Here is a 13,960-nt window from a genome sequence, read left to right as displayed (position 1 = left end):
ATGCCTGCCTGCTTGTGGTCAAAATCCTCCAAATTCATGAATGTGGGGCTTCTTCGTCGCCACCATTGTGGCAGAAGCAGATATCGGCTCTGATAACGCCGAGATCCACAGAAGCAGATTGTATAATTTTTCGGGCAGCACCTTATCTCTTGGGAAATGGATAATTTTATACCTAAGAGATGATGATATAATTTTATACTCCCTTATAAGGAGTGATAAATATATTATCCTTCAAACCAAACAAGATATAAAAATTATGGTCCCCACTTTCAGTGATAAATTTATACCTCATTATATTATCCTTCCATTTAGAGAGATAAAAAGCAAACACACTCTAATAGTAAATGACACTATTACTATATCTAAATGACACTAATACCCCAAGTGTACAAGAGATTTTGTGATTCTCACGTGGTGATGCATAGATCCAAAATTGGGAGACACGTCAATTTAATTTCATTAGAGGCATTGGGAAATTTGAAATTTTATGAGAGAGACGTTAAAATTCGGAGAATAAATTAAGCTTAATTGGATTTTAATAAAAAAAAATACAAGCGATGAAGAAATTGATGTGGATTTAATCAAATATGTGATGTGGATTTGGTTGTGGAGGTGAGTTTGTGTTGTTAATGTTCTTTAATTCACAACTGAATAGCTAATGTCGGTTGTGACAACTAGAAATAGTGCTAGTCGTGAATTTGAGTTTTAAAGCTTCAATTCACAGCTAGAAATAGTGTTTGTGGTTTCGAATTTTAAAGCTTAAATTCACAATCAGCTCTATTTCTAATTGTGAAATCAAGCTTTAAAACTCGAATCCACTACTGAATAACTAGTGTTGATTGTGAATTCAAGTCTTAAAGCTTGAATTCACAACTAGAAATAGTATTGGTTGTAAATTCAAGTTTTAAAACTCAAATTCACAACCATCACTAGGTAGTTCGTTGTGGATTCGAATTCAAATTTTAAAGCTTGAATTCACAATTAAAATTATTGTTAGTTGTGAATTCGAGTTTTAAAACCAGAATTCAAAACTAAGAATAATCTTGGTTATGAATTCGAGTTTATTGAATAATTTAAGTGAAAGGTAAAATGGTAAGTGTAGCTAATTTTTAAGTTTTTTTTTTTTAAATCTTAGTGGACAATTTTTATTTTTACTATTCTAGAGTGGCCATTTTCAAAGTCCATTCTAATTTTGAAGGAGTGTTTATCTTTTAGAACTAACATAGATAGATAAAAAAAAAGTTTAAGATGTAATTTGTTGGTTACTAAGGTGGATTGGAACCACGAGATATTACAAAATTCTTGATAATTTTAATTATTTGAGCTAATTTTCTTTAACTCATCTCATCGAAATAATCAAGATTGGAAAAATTCTAGTAATGAGGATAAAAATATATTTTTATACTTTCTTTATCCATAAAAAATAATCATAAATTTTCTTTTTGAGGTCTTTACAAAAAATAGTCTTATTCTATTTATTGATAATATCTCATAATATATTACCTTCATATATTAACTTATTTATTTATTCTATCATATGATATGTCCTTTTTCATAATAAAATTAAGGGTTAGACTTGGGTGCGGGTGCCCGCATGCTATGCGGCCCCGACCCAGATCAAATAGTTATATAAATGATTTTAGTAAATAAAAACAAAAGTAGTTTCTGGTGCACTGGTAAAGCCAGCGCCTTTTACTTCTATGGGTCAGGGTTCGAAACCCCTTTGTCCATTTTTTGCTTTTTTATTATTCTTTTTTTCAGTTTTTTGTCTTTTTCGTTTTTTCTTTTGTTTTTTTTTTTGTTCCTTTTTTAGCTTTATCGTTTTTTCTCTTTTTTTGGTTCCTTTTTGCTTCTTTTTTTTAGTTTTTTGTCTTTCATTTTTTTTTCAATTTTTTTTATGGCTTTTTTGTTTAATTTTTTATTTTCAACACTTTTTTTCTATTTTTTCCCATTTATATGTGCTTTTTTAATATTACCTTTATTCACATCAATGATTATTTTTTCTTACAACTATAATTACTTAACCAAATAATTAAAATTACAAATTTTCGTAAGTAAAAATAAAATTTTTCGTAAAAATAAGTAATAATTTTAAAATATTACATTTCTTCATATGCATAATTACTTTTTATTAACATAATAGTTACTTTTAATAAATATAAAATATACATTTGTTAACACAAATATATGCTTATGATATAAGTATTTACTTTCATTCAATATAAAGTATTATATATACTAAAATCGTAAACCCTAAACTCTGAACAGTAAATCATGAGCCGTAATAGGAATATTTACTTTTAATAAGTATAAAATATACATTTGTGCTTTTTACTTTTTTAAATTTGTATATTTATGTCTAAGTTATTTCAAAGTAAATATTGTTATGATGAAAAGTAATTATCTCAATGAAGAAAAGTAATTTTAAAACATACATTTCTTTATATCAACAATTTTCGTGTAAAAAGTAATAATTTTAAAATATTACATTTCTTCATATAAATAATTACTTTTTATTAAGACAATATTTACTTTTAATAAGTATAAAATATACATTTGTTAGCACAAATGTATTAATGAGTGAAAATAACATTACTTTTCTTCACATCAATAACTATTTTTTCTTACAAAAATATTTATTTGAGCAAATAACTAAAAGTACAAATTCCCATAAATAAAAGTAACATTTATCGTGAACAAATGTAATAATTTTGAAACATTACTTTTCATCACATTTACATTTTTTTTCAATAATGTATACATTTGTTAGGTATAACTATTACATTTGAAAATAAGTATGACTCTACATATTAAGAAGTTAATATAAATATTTCCTATCATTCTATATTTTGTAATTACCTGAACACTGAATACTAAACCCTAAATAGTGAATACTAAACCATAAACCTTGAATACTAATCCCTAATCCTTGAATGCTAAACCCTAATGAAAATATTTACTTTTATGTAGTCTAACATATACATTTCTTTGTACAAATGTATATTTATGTTTCTACAAGTATTTCTTGTCATTCTATATTTTGTAATTACCTGAACACTGAATACTAAACCCTAAATTGTGAATACTAAACCCTAAACCTTGAATATTAAACCCTAAATAATGAATACTAAACCCTAATCCTTGAATACTAAATCCTAAATAATGAATACTAAACCCTAATTCTTGAATGTTAAACTCTAATGGAAATATTTACTTTTATGCAGTCTAACATATACATTTCTTTGTACAAATGTATACTTATGTTTCTATAAGTATTTCCTGTCATTCTATATTTTATAATTATCTGAACACTGAATACTAAACCCTAAACCTTGAATACTAAATCCTAAATAATGAATACTAGACCCTAATCCTTGAATGCTAAACCCTAATGGAAATATTTACTTTTATGTAGTCTAACATATACATTTCTTTGTATAAATGTATACTTATGTTTCTATAAGTATTTCTTGTCATTCTATATTTTGTAATTACCTGAACACTGAATACTAAACTCTAAATAGTGAATACTAAACCCTAAACCTTGAATACTAAACCCTAAATAATGAATATTAAACCCTAATCCTTGAATGTTAAACTCTAATGAAAATATTTACTTTTATGTAGTCTAACATATACATTTCTTTGTACAAATGTATACTTATGTTTCTATAAGTATTTCCTGTCATTCTATATTTTATAATTATCTGAACACTGAATATTAAACCCTAAACCTTGAATACTAAACCCTAAATAATGAATACTAGACCCTAATCCTTGAATGCTAAACCCTAATGGAAATATTTACTTTTATGTAGTCTAACATATACATTTCTTTGTACAAATGCATACTTATGTTTCTATAAGTGTAACACCCCGCTTTTTCCTAGCTAAATTTAGAGTAATTTTGAACTTAGAAGTCGGGAGGATTCACGCCGGATATAAAGAAAATGAATTTATTTTTAATTCCAACAAAAATAATTTACAAAAACATTTGTAAATTTAGTTATTGAATTTATGTGCGTCGCATATTTATTTAAAGCATTTTCACGAGCTTTTAGTCAACAAACCCTGAAGAATTATTACAGTTTTTATAGTACAACCCGGAAGATTTTTTTTATTTTATTTTATTTTATTCCACTACTCCCACCTACTCTCCACCTTTCCTCCCACTTTCCATTCCACTACTCCCACCACCAACTTCCACTGCACCTTTCCTTCCACTTATTCCATCAACCACCGACTCCCTCACAATTTTATATCACCTTCCCTTTACACCACTATACCAACTAAAACATTTTATATCAGCTAAGGGAAGCTTTAACTCTGTTTCAAACAAATCACCACAATTTATTCTCACAAGAAAAACGCAGATGGAGGGCCTTATTCACCAAATTCCCTCTTTCAAGAACAGAACTTGAACTTACAAAGTTTTTGTTGCTGCATGCTTTCACACCACAAGAAGCTTGGTTTTAAAGGACTCTCCCTCAACAGATCAACAAATCAGTATCACAAGGTTTTCTCCACACTGAATAGATCCTAGACCTTGCCTTAAATATTTATTTTCGCAACAATTGTTTTAGAACTCAAGGCCTTTCCCCAAAATTTCAACTTCACCGAGCATCAGATAGAAATGCATACATATACATATATTTAGTGCATCTTTTCGATCATAAACATACTTTACTATGAAAATAGATATGTATACATAATCTGTGCATATACATCAATGAAAGCATGATTTGTTTTAAAAATGAAAAGAAGAGTAGAAAAAAAAAAAGTCTTGAAGCTTTAACTTTCTCTGTTCGAACTTGTTGTGTTGAGTCGGGAGGTGGACGGAGGCACGGCACGGCAGCGGCGCTGCTGTCGCCCGGCCACGGTGAGAGAGAGGGAGCTAGGGCTCGGGCGCCGCTCTTCGCGGTGGGATGTCGGGCCTGTTTCAGCCGAGAGAAGAGTGAAGCCGAGGGTGCATGTCTTCTGTTGGCTGGGTCAGAACTTGTCGGCGGCGGTCTGGCAGCCGCTGTTCGTCGGAGGGAGATGAGGGAGGCTGGGTTTGGCGGCGGTGGTGCCGCTGCTTGCCCAGCCAAGGACGGGCAGAGAGGGAGTTTCAGAGGGTGAGCGGCGACGGCGGGGCGAAGCTACTGCCGTCGGCTGCCGAGTCAAGTCAGGGAAGGGGCGTTTGGCTGTGAGCCGGCAGACGGCTGTAGTGGCGTGAAGCTGCTGCTGTCAGTCTGGCCGAGTAAGTGAGAGAGAGAGAAAACTTGAGGGCGGTGGTCGTGGATTTGGGCTTCGGCTGCTGTATTTCAAGGCACCGCTCCTCGCCGGGGGCCGTGAGCGGCGCAAGGAGCGTCTGCGTGTGTGGGTTCTTATGAGGGAGATCGAGGAAGATGGAGGCGGCAGCCTTCCAGCCGTGAGTTCGCCGGAGATGAGTCGCAGCGGCCGGAAGAGAGAGAGAGAGAGATCGCCGCTGCTGAGTGTGTTCCCGGTGACTGGTGTGTGTGTGTGCGTGCGTCTGTGAGTGTGAGAGTGACGAGATGGGGGGGATGGCGCGGCGTGTGTTGGTTTGTGAGGTGGGGGAAGAGTGAGAGGGAGACTTGAGGTCGAAGGGAAGGAGAGAGGAGGCGGAGCCGCCGGCCTCCGGGGACGGTGCTGCCGTCCGGTGGTGGTGGCGGGAGAGGCAGAGAGCGAGAGAGAGTGAGCGGCTGTGAGGAAGAGAGATGTGTGAGTGTGAGTCTGTGACCGATGGGGGAAGAAAAGGGGGGTGGGGATATTGGGCTAGGGTTGGGCTTGGGAGTTGGGTTTTGCAGATGGGCCGATTTTAATTTAATTGGCTGATGGGCCTTGCTTTATTTTTTTTTTTTTTTTAGTTGGGTCTCTTTTATTTAAAAGATGGGCTGCAGTATTCTATTAAGGTGCTGGGCCCTTTATTTAATTAAAACAGTTGGACCAATTTTAAAGAGGTTTTGGGCTTTGCAGTTCTTAATAAAATGGACTAAACTTATTAATTAATTGGACTTCATAATTGAGTTTGATTCATTATTATTTTAAAGAATTATTTGCATAATAATATTATATTATTATTATGTGCATATTTTAAGTGAATTACTTATTATATGCTAAGCATGACATGAAATTGCATTTATACTTGCAATAAAAGTATTTAATTGGTTTTAATTATAATTCCAATTTTTAAGAAAATCGAGTAAGGATATTGTTGGTGTCCTTAACTCAAGAATTTAGTTTTCAATTATTTATTTACTAAATTTTGGAAACCCGGCGTGATGAATCAAGTATGTTTAGTACATCCACTAAGACTTTAAGTTAGCTTCACGAGACCTATTAAGAATAGAATTTCTTGTAGGCTTTGTGACCAGGGAGATTAGCGCTGCTTCCCAAGACAGGTTTATATGTGATTATGATCTTCAGGCTTTGCCTAACCAGGTGGGCATTACTTTTACTATACGTATATAGAGATCCCCTGCGTGTCGTAGGCCTCTTATACGAATATATATGCATGAGATGATTTTAACTGTTAATTTCAGTTTATTATTATGCCCAAATGATAAATGACTCTTATGAAATGAAAATGAAATGTTTATGAAATGAAATGAAATGTTTATGAAATGAAATGAAATGTTTATGAAATGATTGACTGCCAAAAATGTTTATGTTTTTATATGTATCCTATCTGTGTTGGTTCGCCAATTTTAAAGGAAATCCAATTGGGATCCTATGCTAGACAAAGGTCGCTAGCTAGGGTTAACGTGTACACTTATGGAGACCGCGAGTCGCTTGCGACCGGTCTTGGCGTCCGTGGTAAGGAGGCCTCCTTCCCGGCGCGTGACAGAAAGGAACAGATATGGATCATATGAAGGAAAATGATCGGCCGATCGACTTTATGAAAATGAAAGAAATATTTTAGTAAGCGCAGGTCATTTAAGAAAACCCCTGTGTGTTACTGTTATGGCAGTTCAATTTATATATGTATGCATGTTGTATTTTCGGCTATGCCCACTGAGTATTTTTATACTCAGCCCTGCATGTATTTCTAAATGTGCAGGTTGAGCAGTTGATGGAATGGAATGATGTTGAGCGGGTATTCCTTTGACATTTCAAGAAATGTAACCTTGAGGATACATCTTCATATGTATATCTCACACGTTTTTCCGCTGCAAAACACTTTGATTAGGATAACTCTATGTTATGAAGTTGTGACACGTGTTATTGGGTAACCCACCTTAATCAGTTCTCCTTTATGTGTATGTGTTATAAGTATCCAAATGATCATATATGATCATAGCTTTTTTATTTATGAGTGACATTTCCATATACTTTAATGTTAAGTAATTGTCCATTTCCATTTCTTATTGTTCACCCCAAGTCATAACCCCGGTTAACCCGTCATTGGGATAGTGGGCTGTGACAGAGTGGTATCAGAGCGGTTCGTTCGCTCTGGCCCTAGAAACCTTATTCTAAAGAGTCGAGTCTAGTTTGATTCTTTAGACTTACACGGGTTCATACGGCACCGCTCAACACTCCATTGCATCGTGCTCAATCAAGGAAAGAAGGTAACTGCAGTTTCAACGTTTTAAAGATGTTAATGTTCTAAAATGCTTCATGAATATATTTATGTGAAGAGCAGGTTATGATGCAATGTTGAATGTTTTGCCTTTGATGGCATATTTTCGCAATCTATGATGTTATGATCAGATGAATGATAGAAAAGTGACATATGTTTTCCCAGAGAACATAGATTGCTATAAGATGCATGATCACAATTTCAAAAGAACATAGACTACTAGATTAGTAGGATATCTCTACAATCTAGATTCTTAAGGTAATGATTTAGAAGAATGAAAGAGAACTTAGAACGTCTCAGCTCCCTTAAGAAAATTATGGTTCTTTTGAACTACAAAGAGGAATGAAAAAGATATGTACGAGGTAAAGGAAAAGCACAGAATGAAAATACGAGACGAATTCAAGGTAAACGTTGCATCAAAGGTTGAACCATAGTCTCTACGTTCAAATGTTCAAGTGCAACGGAAGTACGACGGAATATCAAATCGACTTTTTCTATAGTATAGATTTTAAGAATAGTGTGTTTTGTCTGTGTACGTATGTCTGTGTGTATATGTCTTAAGAGAGGTTTGGGGTTTGAGATCAATAGGATAAGGAACCTTAAGATAAGTTTAGTTGTCATGATAAACTTATGCTTTGTTATCTATAGTATGTTCATGGCTCTCCAAGTTCGGGACGATGTTTCCCGTGTGACTGGGAGGTGATGATGTTGGACCTGGCCAGTCCACATGATCCAAATCTCAGTAGACGTCTTTTGGGTTGAAAACCCATGTGTTTCAACTTTCGGTTGAAAAGCCAGATGGGTTCTTACTCGAGGTCATTTTGTTCGACCTAGTAGTTAATCGTTTCATACCCTCTGGTCATTCTTTTGATTCTCTTGAACAATTTCTACAACACCTTGCTTTGATGTTGTGTTGAGTTTGAGCCTTGCAACTCGTGAGTTGTCATAATAGATCCCCTTGTTTGATAATACCAAGAAATGTTAGTCTACCGATGTAGTATACTACCCAAACTATGACTTCATATTATTGTGTCTCATTGTGATTGGTTGAGATTAGTTTTTGTCCTATAAATGATATCGACCACTCATTATGATAGAAATTCAGAGTCCAAGCTGAGACCGTAATATAGTGTTCGAGTACGAGGACTTAAGTTAATTGGTCTATGATAGTTTTAAGATAAATTCATAGGAAAGTGTTATTCATGTGATAGGTAACAAGAAATGGGTTGATGACTATTTTAGTCTTTGAAAAAAAAAAAAAATACCCCGTAGATGAGCCCTAGGAATGAGGTAGGAGCAAAATGAACCGCCGAAAAAGGACGAGGGAACTTATTCTCAAATAAATCTCGTGTATATAAATTGGAATTAGGAATCCAATTGATATGAGGAGAGGCCCGAATCTATTCTAGATCGGAAAGTTAAAGTACTGAGGAATAAGTCGATACCCTTAGTAATAGTTCTTTGGAAGCACTATGATCAAGAAAAGGCGATGTGGGAACTCGATTCTAGCATGAATGAGAAGTACCCATAATTATTTTCTGTGGTACAAATTTCGTGACGAAATTTCTTTTAAAGTGGATAGTATGTCATACCCGACTTTTAATCCCTGATTAAGGGCTTAATTATTAATAATTAGGATTCGACATCCATTTATAAAAAAAAAACTGGTTTGATTTATCTTATGTGATTTAATCATTATATATGTGTTTTAATGTGCTTAGTTAAAGGAAAATTTTTATAAATGTGGTGCATAAGTTTTAATTGGTGAGTTAAGTGTATCTATATGAGCCACATGAATTTTAAATTATGCATGAAGTCATGAATTTTATCTAAATTTGATAGTACATGTAACACCCCGTACTTTTCCCTATGTTATGAGATAGTGTCTTAACACTATTGAGAATACTGAGATGTCAGAGAGATTGACTGTCCTATTAAGAAAATAGGAATAATGAGTTGGAAATAGAGTCGAGAAAGAAAGAGTGAAAAACCTTGATAAAAAAAAAAAATCGGTCGGAGAGACGTCTAGTTTGTCTGTGTTGCCGACTGCTTTGACGTGATATTATGTGAAATTATGTGACTGATTGATTATGTGAGTTTTGTTACGTATGTCATTGTGAGCAAGTTATTATGATTTTTATTTGAGGATATTAGCACTTGGAATTTTAATTAAGTTTCTAAAGCAAGTGCAATTTATTTTTACCGAGAAATCAAAGAATGCCGGTTAATGAAAATATTTCCAAGCATATATTTTGTTTTAAAATTATTTTTTTTCTATGAGAGGAATATTATAATTAAGTGAGTGCACTAATATTAGTGCTATAATTATTTTATGTGGTCACATGAATAATTATGTATTGGTATTTTATTAATTAGTACATTTCCATAGTTTTTGTGATTTTTTTTATCCCCCTTCTCACACTATTACTTTAATTTCCCTACCATGTGACTAAATACCACAATTTGCCAAGTGTAGAGATTATTGAAGAGAGTGTAGAGATTAGAGAGATAGTGTAGAGATTAGAGAGAGAGAGATCAAGGCATTAATTGCCAATATTTCCTTAAGATTACAAAATCATCTTTAAAGATCACAAGATCATTTACAATCTTGCAAAATCCTCTCTCACTACTCACTCATCATTTTCGACCAACACCTCTCTCCCTCTTTCTCTCACTTTCCTCCATTTTCCTCTATTGAAGAGACCTTCGGAGCTTCCAAAAATTTTACAAAACATCTCAATCCACTCTAAAATCTTCCATAAACACATCCTAGCTACTTATATTCAAGAGAATCATTGAAGAAAGGCTTCCAAGCTAGAGTGAGAAAATGTGAGTTTTGGTGAGAAATTTGGGTAAGTGGTCATGTATTCCATAAATCTTGCTTGAATGATGTTGTATGAAGAAAGAAAATCACCTCTCCCTTGTTCTTAAAATTTTCAAAAAAATGGGTCTTTACCCTTCAAAAATTTTCTTTTTCTTTCCTTGATTTAAAAAAAAAAAACAAAAAAAAAAAAAATGAGATCTATGTGGTGTTTGTTGATGATTGATGTGTGTTGTGAAAGTATATGCTTTGAGATGTGAAAGTCGATTGAGTTTAGTTTACAAAAAAAAAAAAATGGGAAATTGTGAGTCGATGATTTATATGATGATTGATGATTATTGAATTAATATATATGAATATTTTGATGATTAGCCATGAGATATAGATTTTTCTATTAGGTTAGTTTACCTAAAATTGGGATGTTGAGATCCTATGAATCAATTGATGTATTGATGATGGATTTGAGTTTATGAGATGATCTAGATGATTAATGATGGATGAGATTGAAGCTTGAGGTTGAGAAATGAAAAATGAAAAGTGTTAGTTTGAGGAAGAAGATGACATACATATGTATCTATATGTGATCTTGTTTTATGATGTTGATTTGTGCTAATTGGTAACCTAGGATGTTAGATCTATGATTTGATCAATAGGTTATACATGATTAGTGATATTTTCAAAAAGAGTTTAGTTTAATAAAAATTAGGACTTTTTGCCTATGTGTTATTAAAGTGATTTTGGCTTAAGATATATGTATTTGAGCATGATATTAGTGTATAATTATGTTTGGGTAAATCTTTTGTTGGCTAAGAAAATTTTTGACTTAGTTTAGTTTATATGAGTTTTTGAGTTTTCATATTTTGAGAAGTCGATGATTGATAAAATGAGGTTTAATTGCTTTATGACCATTATGTGAAAGTTTGTCATGTTTTATTAAGAGTTTTATGATGATACATGAAGTTTCATTAGAGTTTAGTACATGATAAAAGGGAATCTATATGTGTATAATGATTTATATGATGAATGAGATCATGTTTGAATAATTGAGTAATTTTGTGCATGAAAATGAAAAGAGAATTTTAATGATGCGTTCATTGAAACGTTTTACTAGAGATTTGAGGTTATGATGTAAGAAGAGAGTCAAGATTTGAGTATGATGAGCATTATAATGTGCTTGAATGTTTGTGAGTGTTATATGTGTTTAACATGAGCTTTGATGAGTTTCCTTGAAGGAATGTTGAATTGAGTATTTTAAGAGTTTGAGATGAGATTTTGGTAAATTTCGTAGGCCTACTGACCTACTGTGATCGACGGTTTTTCAATGTCAAAAAGCTTTGAAATTTTAATACCAAGTCTCTACATGAGTCTTGAGAACATCGGTAAAATTTCAAGTCATTTGGACTTCGTCTATTATTTTTATAAAATACAAAACCGAAACTGCACATTACTACCGAGAGTTTCAGAGAGCAGGGGAAAGAGTCATTCATTTCAGTAGCTTCCTGTGTGATCTAGCTTTCCAAAATTTTATGGTATTAACCTTATTGAGTTAGCTAGATATCCACAAAATTTGAGCCCAGTTTGACAACATTTACTATAAAAATAAAAAATAAAAAAAAATCCAAGTTTTCGATTGCTCAAAACTGCCGAATATGGTAGACTGTAGTAAAATAGTCATATCTCCTACAATACTTGGAGTTTTTGACTCTATTTTTTTTTTTATATGAAAATAGACTCGATGACCTTTCTTTTGGTATGAGTCTCGAGTCCAGGAGGTGTCGGAGTAAGAACAGGTTAGATTTTGAAGTTGAGTCAGTGTAAAAACAGAGCATGTTTTGATAATGTTTGATTGTGTTTTCTTATGTGCCTTATGTGATTGTGTTGTCTATGTGTTGAATGAGATTAGACGAGCCTTATATGAGAGATAAATCGAGACTAAGTACCATGATTTTCTTGAAACCTATCCTTGAACTTAAGGATTTGAGATGAGTGGAGAGTTTATATAAAGTTGAGTAAAGAGATAGAATATGAGATAGAGCATGAGTTAAGGCTTTATGAGTATGGATTTTAAAATGATTAAAATGTTTTAAATCAATTCCTTTTTAATGGAGTTTAAAATGCTTATTTAAGTCATTTATAAATGAATAATGAGAAATGCGTAAAGAAGTTCGTAAATGAATCGCGGCATGAGATTTTCAATTTCCCTAGTAAACTAAGGAGATATTATGAAGGAACAAGCAATGAACGAGACTCTCACCACCGAGTCACTACAACAATCAGAGAAGGAAAAAGTTTACGCACAAACAAGATATGTACACCACCTCAAGATGGAGGTAAAGAAAAAGGAAATGGAAGGAAAGCACTAGAACTAAACTTAAGGTATAACCCAACCCCAAGGCTAGTAGGCTCAAGCTAAGAGAGTGAATGCTTTGACTAAAGTGCCAGAAGCTACAGCAAGAATAAAGTTGGAACGCCACCACAATGGAAACTTAGAAAACCACATTAAATAATCATTTGAAAATGAGAAAATGAGTTTACATGGCAGAAGGAGTGCCATTAATCTTTAAGTGAAAGTTACCAAGATAATGAGAAAAGTTTGATGTTAAAATTTCCTAGTCAAATCTGAGAAGGTGACTTAGGACAAAGGAAACAATTAAGGTAGTTCACCACTTTACTAAGATGAAATGGGTGAAAGAATGTTGTTAGGTCCTGAACTGGTCCAACAGATGATTGAGAAAGTTGACCACATCAAACAAAGAATCAAAGAAACTCAAGATAGACAAAAGTCTTACGCCGATAAACGCCGATCGGAATTAGAATTTAATGTTGGGGATCGAGTTTTCCTCAAAGTCTCTCCCTCAAAGGGAGTTATACGTTTTGGAAAGAGGAGCAAGTTACGACCCCGTTATATAGGACCTTTTGAGATCCTAGATAAGTTAGGCCTTTGTAGCCTATAAGTTGGCTCTGCCACCAAGCATTGTGGATGTATACAATACGTATAGCACCTCGCAATTAAGAAAGCATGTGATTAAGCAAGATAAGTAGTCCTAGCCAGGACCTAAGTTGTGATGAGAAATCAGTCCAGATACTTGATCGCAAGATTCAAGTTTTACGAGGCAATAATATTGTTCTTGTCATGTAGTGGAACCATCACAGGATGGAAAAGGCCACAAAAGAGATGAATGAAACGAATGACTAGTATCACAAGATAGAACACCAGATATGCAATTTCGAGGACGAAATTTTAATAAGGAGGGAGGAATGTAACACCCCGCTTTTTCCTAGCTAAATTTAGAGTAATTTTGAACTTAGAAGTCGGGAGGATTCACGCCGGATATAAAGAAAATGAATTTATTTTTAATTCCAACAAAAATAATTTACAAAAACATTTGTAAATTTAGTTATTGAATTTATGTGCGTCGCATATTTATTTAAAGCATTTTCACGAGCTTTTAGTCAACAAACCCTGAAGAATTATTACAGTTTTTATAGTACAACCCGGAAGATTTTTTTTATTTTATTTTATTTTATTCCACTACTCCCACCTACTCTCCACCTTTCCT

At 33.5% G+C, this 13,960-nt stretch overlaps 1 long non-coding RNA gene across 1 annotated transcript; it reads left to right on the top strand.

Annotated features, from left to right (window-relative positions):
- Positions 1 to 4,167: 4,167 nt before the first annotated feature.
- Positions 4,168 to 7,559, top strand: LOC130986736 (uncharacterized). Its single transcript, XR_009089354.1, has 3 exons — positions 4,168 to 4,516; positions 6,362 to 6,441; positions 7,061 to 7,559. It is a non-coding gene; the product is annotated as an uncharacterized LOC130986736 (long non-coding RNA).
- The last annotated feature ends 6,401 nt before the right edge of the window (positions 7,560 to 13,960 follow it).

Source organism: Salvia miltiorrhiza, chromosome 5, assembly GCF_028751815.1.
Source record: "Salvia miltiorrhiza cultivar Shanhuang (shh) chromosome 5, IMPLAD_Smil_shh, whole genome shotgun sequence".
In the NCBI taxonomy this organism is placed as follows: domain Eukaryota; kingdom Viridiplantae; phylum Streptophyta; class Magnoliopsida; order Lamiales; family Lamiaceae; genus Salvia; species Salvia miltiorrhiza.
The sequence above is the reverse complement of the archived record's forward strand: the minus strand, read 5'-3'. Positions and strand labels throughout refer to the sequence as shown.